Source organism: Bactrocera tryoni, chromosome 2 (assembly GCF_016617805.1).
Source record: "Bactrocera tryoni isolate S06 chromosome 2, CSIRO_BtryS06_freeze2, whole genome shotgun sequence".
NCBI lineage: Eukaryota > Metazoa > Arthropoda > Insecta > Diptera > Tephritidae > Bactrocera > Bactrocera tryoni.
The window spans coordinates 58171361-58178958 of NC_052500.1; the positions used below are offsets into that span (position 1 = coordinate 58171361).

The window sequence follows — 7598 nt, forward strand, 5'->3', positions numbered from 1 at the left end:
TTTTACCGATTTGAGCACTTCGTAACTAAAAATTTATTTGGTTTTCATATTATTAAATAAAAGTACCTTAGTTTCAGTAAACACAAGTTTCATTAAATTATTTGCATTAGCAAGCGAAATATTGGCGTTTCTATAAAAAATTTGTCTTAAAAGCTTAAATTTTTATACAAAATACATTACTGGGCACTGAGTGCCCAAATCACGGGATTAAGTGATATAGCTTTGTCACGGTTCCAAGATTAAATTTAACACAATACGACTAATGGTTTTGATATCATATTCGAAGAAGCTCTTATTGAAAGTTTGGATATAACAACTAGAGCTTTTAAAATTATTCGAATAACTCGAAAACCAATTACTCGAATATTATTCGGGTTTTAACTGTTCGCGTGAATATTAACCGACTTATACTATTCGAATAGTTGTAACATTGCGTCGTTATATCATTCAAATAGTTATTTGCGATTATTTTATAAATGAGAATTGCTTGAAATTCAAGAATCCTTTGGATTTGGGTTTTAAATATGTGAAAATTTCAATTTTCAAACCGAATAGTTAAAAATGAGCTGCAAATCGATTAGTCAATGACTTATACTGCAAACCGAATATTATTATTCGAATAACGTCATATCTTGTTAATCCGGTTGGGCGATTAGTCAAATACCCAAAGTTCGAAAAGCAACTATTAGAATAATCGTTAAATTATTTCGTTTAATTTTTATAGCCTGATCAAAATATATTAAATTTGCCACAAAGTTTGTAATACGTAGTAGGAAACGTCGAAGACCCTATAAAATATTAAATATTTAAATCATCCGCATGACGAGTAGAGTCGATTTAGCCATGACCGCCTGTTTGTCTGTCTGTATATATGTAAACAAATCCTTCAGCCTTTGAGACATCGATCTGAAATTTTGCATATGTACGTCCTTATCCCGCCAAGAAGCTGCTCATTTGTCTGAACGGTCGATATTGTATCACTATGGCATATACCATAGCTGCCCTACAAACGGAACGATCAAATGCTCGTATAGAAAACTTTTGTTTTAGCATGGAATGGGTTATTGTCTAAAGTAATCATACTATCTCAGAAAAAATTGTTCAAAGTTCTTATAACTATAATATTATAGCTTCGATACATGGCTTCATCACTTAAATTCAAAATGAAAACAGGAAAATATTAGCAGGAACATAAAAACGAACAACGTATGGTAAAAAATTTTATTATTTTTCGCCACCAAACGCTGCTCGTATACGATTTAGTAATTTAAAGTCTCATCGATTGTTTTTTACTGATGTATGGTAGATGTAGCGATAAAGCTTGACAGCTTTGTCGCCTGTTCATAACTTTACTTGACGAATTGTGACAGCTAAGGCAGTTAAAGTCATCAGAGCAAGAAGCTATTTCATGGGGAGAGAATGAAATCAAAAAGAAGGACAAGAAGTCGCATTATTGAAATTTAAGAAAGCACTTGTGAGAGAGTTTATACCCACGCATACTTGTGTATTACGATTTTCGGCGCCATTGGGACCCGTGTGACTGAAAGAAAATTGGTAAGCAGCTGGCAGCTTTCAAGAATAAACTTGAAAAAAAAAACTTCAAGAAAAAGATAGGGAAATAAAGAAAGGGAGAAGTTAAGTTAAAATTGAATTAAAGTAGAAAAAGAAGCACTAAAATTGGAAGCAACAAGGGAATCTGTTGATTAAAGCAACTATTTGAATGAAAGATAGGTTTTTGTATGTATATGTAAGTTTGGATAGTTGAGAGATCAATGGCACATATGTACAGATGGTATTGTCACTAAAGAATTGACTGGCTTCAGTCGGAAGCTCCAATAATTTTCTCTATTACTTGAGAAGAGGCTTATTGAGTATTTCAATATACTCTTTGAAGTAAGATTTATTACCTATACTATTTGCATAAGGTAATTCAGAAGCAATATTTCGGAGGTTGCTGGCAAAATTGCAACACAGTGAGCAACTGAAAGATTTTTGAGGGTACCTACCGTAAATGTGCAATTTTGCTAAGATTTAATTAATTCAATTGATTTTTCCACTAAAGATATCTGGAGCTCAAAAACATTTCTTGAATGCTTAACTTGAAACCTTGCACAGAGTTCATTAAAAAACTGGAAAAAAAAGAAACTCGGAATTTTATTGAAGCATCTGAGTCAAACTAGGCCTCCACAAGCTGCTCGATGGAGGTGTATCCGATTTAGACTATCAACAATAAATAAGCGCAACTATACAGAAGAGACCATAAAGCAGTCCTAGAAATATATTTACACACTCATATCCATATATGTACATATGCTCGAACGTCGATAAATGGTAAAACTGACAAGCAATATAAATTCAACTCTTCGCTGTTGGCAAATAAATTACTAATAAGTGCAAATTAACAAATTTTGAGCTCAATAAAACGAAAACTCTTCAGAAAAATTTACATACAAAATACAAATATACACATGTGTAGGCGACCAAACAGCTGTACTAAGCCTCTCCGCCTTATAGGGTAGGCTACTTATTTTGGTATGTAGAATCAGGGAGAACAACTTCTCCGCAGACAATGCTGTTGAAATTGGTGTTTGTAATATGGCCAACTGGTGAGAACCTGCAGAGTTTCACACGCTGGGAGTCAGCGCTGCCCCAAATGTGGGGAAAAAGAGCTATTAGCGAAGACATGCAACAAGGAACCGCAGAGCCTGAAAAGCAAGGATAGGAGATTTCTGACCATCAAATTGAGATTTTTACAACTGAACCTCAACATACAAAAGCGCACAAATATACACTTTTATAGGTATGCCGTAGTTCGACGACAAACTTTCTATACAACCACTTCATGGTCGCAGTGAACGTAAATGCCTTCGCCTGTTTCAACAGCTAGGCAAAGCGCTTTTCTTAGTTAGCCTCTGATAATGAGATGTTTCCACCCCCTGGGAAGTAAGCGAAAAATACTATATTTCTATTATTAGTACTTATTTTTTTGGACTTGTAATATAAAGTGAAGTTTCTTTTGCTTTGTTATCGCGTTCGATTAAGCACTGTGCTTATGATACGGAAACCGACCATCAATTAGCCAAATATCTTGACAAAGGAAAATCAAGCTTTTTTTCACAGTGTTCCCCGATTATCGAGGTGTGGTGCCCACCGAACTCCTTCCGACTGGCCAAACTATTAACAAGGAATACTAATTAAGTGTTATGCGTCGTTTGAGCGAAGTTATTCGTAAGGCTAGGGCAGAATTATGGGCCGACAACTTTACCTTTTTTGCACTACAATGATGCATCGTCGCATACTGCACTGATTCTACGTGAGCTGTTCCCCAAATTTTCAGCCAATATCATGCCGTAACTACCGTATTCGAATGATTTAGCTCCTTGTGACTTCTGGCAAACTTAAACAACCTCTGCGGGGAAACCATTTTGATTCAACGGAAGAAAATAAACGGGAATCACTACACGTAACTGATTCGAGAATTAAAAAATAACTTTGGCAAAAGTATATTGCGGCATAGGGGCTTACTTTGAGGGAGACGACATTTTGAATAATAAATTAGGAATTTTAAAATTATGAGCAAAGTCTTTCTATCTTTTGCTCATAGCAGTTTATACATTTCTCAATTGCTGGTCTTTAATTAAGTTGAATCATTTATTCCCTTTTTTGTAAACGCACACCAAAAGAGCGATTTGAGCTTCGAGTGATTCTTTTACCTTTCCCTGTAACGATTTTCTACTATTTAGCTAATTTTCGCAGTGTCTAACTGAAAAAAACCCTAACGCAATGCCATCGACAAAATTTATTGCTAAACTCACTTAAGAGACCGATTCAGTGGTACAGTTGCTCATATACGCACGTTACTATAATACATGTATACTAGGGTACTTTTATACACTAAACAGAGTATATTAAGTTTGTCACGAAGTTTTTAACACCCAGAAGGAAGCGTCGGAGACCCTATAAAGTATATACGTATATAAATGATCAGTATGTTGAGCTGAGTCGATTTAGCTATGCCCGTCTGTCTGTACATACATATATATACGAACTAGTCCCTCAGTTTTTAAGATATCGTTTTGAAATTTAGCAAACGTCATTTTCTTTTCAGAAGCTGCTCATTTGTCGGAACTGCCGAAATCGGACCACTATAACATGTAGCTGCCATACAAACTGAACAATCGGAAAAAAGTTCTTGTATGGAAAACTTTTGCATTTGACAAGACACATATATTCACGAAATTTGGTATAGATTATTTTCTAAAGCAATCTCGAAGAAATTGTTCAGATCGGTTAACTATAGCAGATAGCTGCCAGACAAACTGAACGATCGGAATCAAGGGCTTGTATGGAAAACTTTGGTTGGTTGGTATATTAGCTTCGGTGCAGCCGAAGTTAACGTTTTTTCTTGTTGTTTTGAACTATTAATTGTTTTCAATCCTCTCATGAAATTTCCTCGGAAAACCTTAAAAAAAATTCCTCGAAAATTTGAGCCCTTAATATTAACATTAAGGACTGAACCAAAGCATGTAAAAATTTTCCTTTCAAAATACACGACAATCGTAATTTTTTATCTTTAAATTTCTATAGTTCAGAGGCATTTTTTTAGTCAAACGGTAGTATATATTTTACTATTTGATTTTAGACACATATTCCTCAGAATTGAACAAGCGTTAAACATTTAATGTTTACATATTTACGCTAGCTTATCGGCGAATATGTTCCAGCAGCAAGGTAAGCGGTGACAATCGGCGATCATTTGTTAGTTACTTTCGGCACAGCTCGGATTTTCTACTAGCAACACAATGTTGCCATGCTTATGCTTATGTTTTTGTAGAACAATGTTTCAATTTTTGGTTGGTGACATATTCACTTGTGTGCGCATATGTATGCTTGTATCTTGTGCATTATTTTTTTTCGTTTCTGTTTCATTTGTGCGAATTCTCAACTATTTTGTGTGACTTTCGGTTGAAATATTCTGCGTTGGCCGTTGAAAAGTTAAAACTGTAATTCACAGGATCGATTCTGTAGTCAGTCTTCATTTACTTTCTTTACAAATTGAAAGTATTAGCACCAGCGATGAAGAGGTATATCGCTTTATCTGACAGCGTGAAGTTTTATGTATCTGACAGCGTGAAGTTTATGAACTTCATTTCTAATTTTGTCTTGTGGCATATTAGAAATGATGTTTCTTCGATGATCGTTCGATTACAACGGATAAAACGACTTCTGAGTGGTGATTTTAATGAATAAATTCCTAGGTTTTATACAAATAATTATATATAATAATGCAGTCAATAAGTACAGTAGGGCAATTCACAATCTGGTGCAGATGGTCTTGCATATTTGCAATTGCAAATGAGCGAGGCATATTGTTGCTTTTAAACTAACAAAATATACAGCGAAATTGAAATGATAAAATTACGTCAAAATCCAATTATCACCTTATAAAAAGAATTTTTCGAGTTTCTTAGCACAAGAAAATATTTATCAATAATATCATTCAATTGTCAATGTCTTCATGCTCATGTTGATGAATCTCTCAGATAGAGTGTTTAAACAGTCAAACATCTTGATGTTATCAGAAACTTTTATGAACGACAACGAGCCTCCTGTATCCGTACCAAATTTTGATTTCGTTGTAAGATTTCAACGAAATGAAAAAAGAAATTCAGGCGTTGCTATTTATCACAATGAGAAAGACAAATGTCATATTCTCACTCCTCATTTAGATATAAGGGCTCCGTACGCGAGTGATGCTGATGTGACGATATCAACATCAACAAGAATTGGCGATTTGTGTGCGGTGGAATGCAAAATGAACCATAGCGATAAGCATAATAGTAAAAAATTGAATTTAATTGCCATTTATATATCACCAAATTCATCGATGAGAGATATAAAATTATTAATCGGTAAAGCTTTATTACCGTTGTCAACTGCAGGTTCGCAAGCATTTGCAGGTATTATCGGAGAGTATCGCTATACCTGTAGAGTATAGCGAACAACCGGTACTCCTTGCGGGAGATTTCAATGTAAATTTCTCACTGTCAGAAGCTGAACCATTACTGGCATTCCTCTGAGAGAAATTTTCATTAGATATGATCAATGGAAGAAATGATCTTACGACAAAAGAAGGTAGCACTATTGATGCGGTATTCGCGAGAAATATACGTATAGACAAAATAGATATAAGACATTTCATATCGTATTTTAGTTATCATAATCCAATTGTAAATATTATAGATATCAATCCGTCAGAACCCAGAAATGATAATTGATTTAGACTTTGCTTTATAAAATGTGCATAATAAATTTATAAAATGTGAATTTAAGAAAGTGTTGGTCACTCCACCATATCTTTATCCTTTCCCTCTCGCTAGTTTTCTTTCATACAAAATGATATGCATTTCTTGGAATATCACTAAGAAGTAAAACTTCTTCCGCGCGTAGGGACTTCACGCACTAGTTTTTCTATAGCTCTTGTCGTTTACAAGATATATACAACTAATGCAAATTACGTGGAAAAATCAGGTTTAGAAATTTATAACAGCTAGCAAGTACGGATGGACGGGCGAATTCTCAGATAGTCACCCGGATTTCAAGCTTTACCTATCTCCATTTGTTTTAGGTAATATCGGGTGATTTTTTAAGAGCTTGATAACTTTTTTTAAAAAAACGCATAAAATTTGCAAAATCTCATCGGTTCTTTATTTGAAACGTTAGATTGGTTCATGACATTTACTTTTTGAAGATAATTTCATTTAAATGTTGACCGCGGCTGCGTCTTAGGTGGTCCATTCGGAAAGTCCAATTTTGGGCAACTTTTTCGAGCATTTCGGCCGGAATAGCCCGAATTTCTTCGGAAATGTTGTCTTCCAAAGCTGGAATAGTTGCTGGCTTATTTCTGTAGACTTTAGACTTGACGTAGCCCCACAAAAATAGTCTAAAGGCGTTAAATCGCATGATCTTGGTGGCCAACTTACGGGTCCATTTCTTGAGATGAATTGTTCTCCGAAGTTTTCCCTCAAAATGGCCATAGAATCGCGAGCTGTGTGGCATGTAGCGCCATCTTGTTGAAACCACATGTCAACCAAGTTCAGTTCTTCCATTTTGGCAACAAAAAGTTTGTTAGCATCGAACGATAGCGATCGCCATTCACCGTAACGTTGCGTCCAACAGCATCTTTGAAAAAATACGGTCCAATGATTCCACCAGCGTACAAACCACACCAAACAGTGCATTTTTCGGGATGCATGGGCAGTTCTTGAACGGCTTCTGGTTGCTCTTCACCCCAAATGCGGCAATTTTGCTTATTTACGTAGCCATTCAACCAGAAATGAGCCTCATCGCTGAACAAAATTTGTCGATAAAAAAGCGGATTTTCTGCCAACTTTTCTAGGGCCCATTCACTGAAAATTCGACGTTGTGGCAGATCGTTCGGCTTCAGTTCTTGCACGAGCTGTATTTTATACGGTTTTACACCAAGATCTTTGCGTAAAATCTTCCATGTGGTCGAATAACACAAACCCAATTGCTGCGAACGGCGACGAATCGACATTTCACGGTCTTCAGCCACACTCTCAGAAACAGACGCAATA

The 7598-nt window shown here is 35.5% G+C and overlaps 1 pseudogene; it reads left to right on the forward strand.

Annotated features, from left to right (window-relative positions):
- The first annotated feature begins 4997 nt into the window (after positions 1-4997).
- LOC120769846 lies at positions 4998-5235 on the forward strand (annotated as a pseudogene).
- The last annotated feature ends 2363 nt before the right edge of the window (positions 5236-7598 follow it).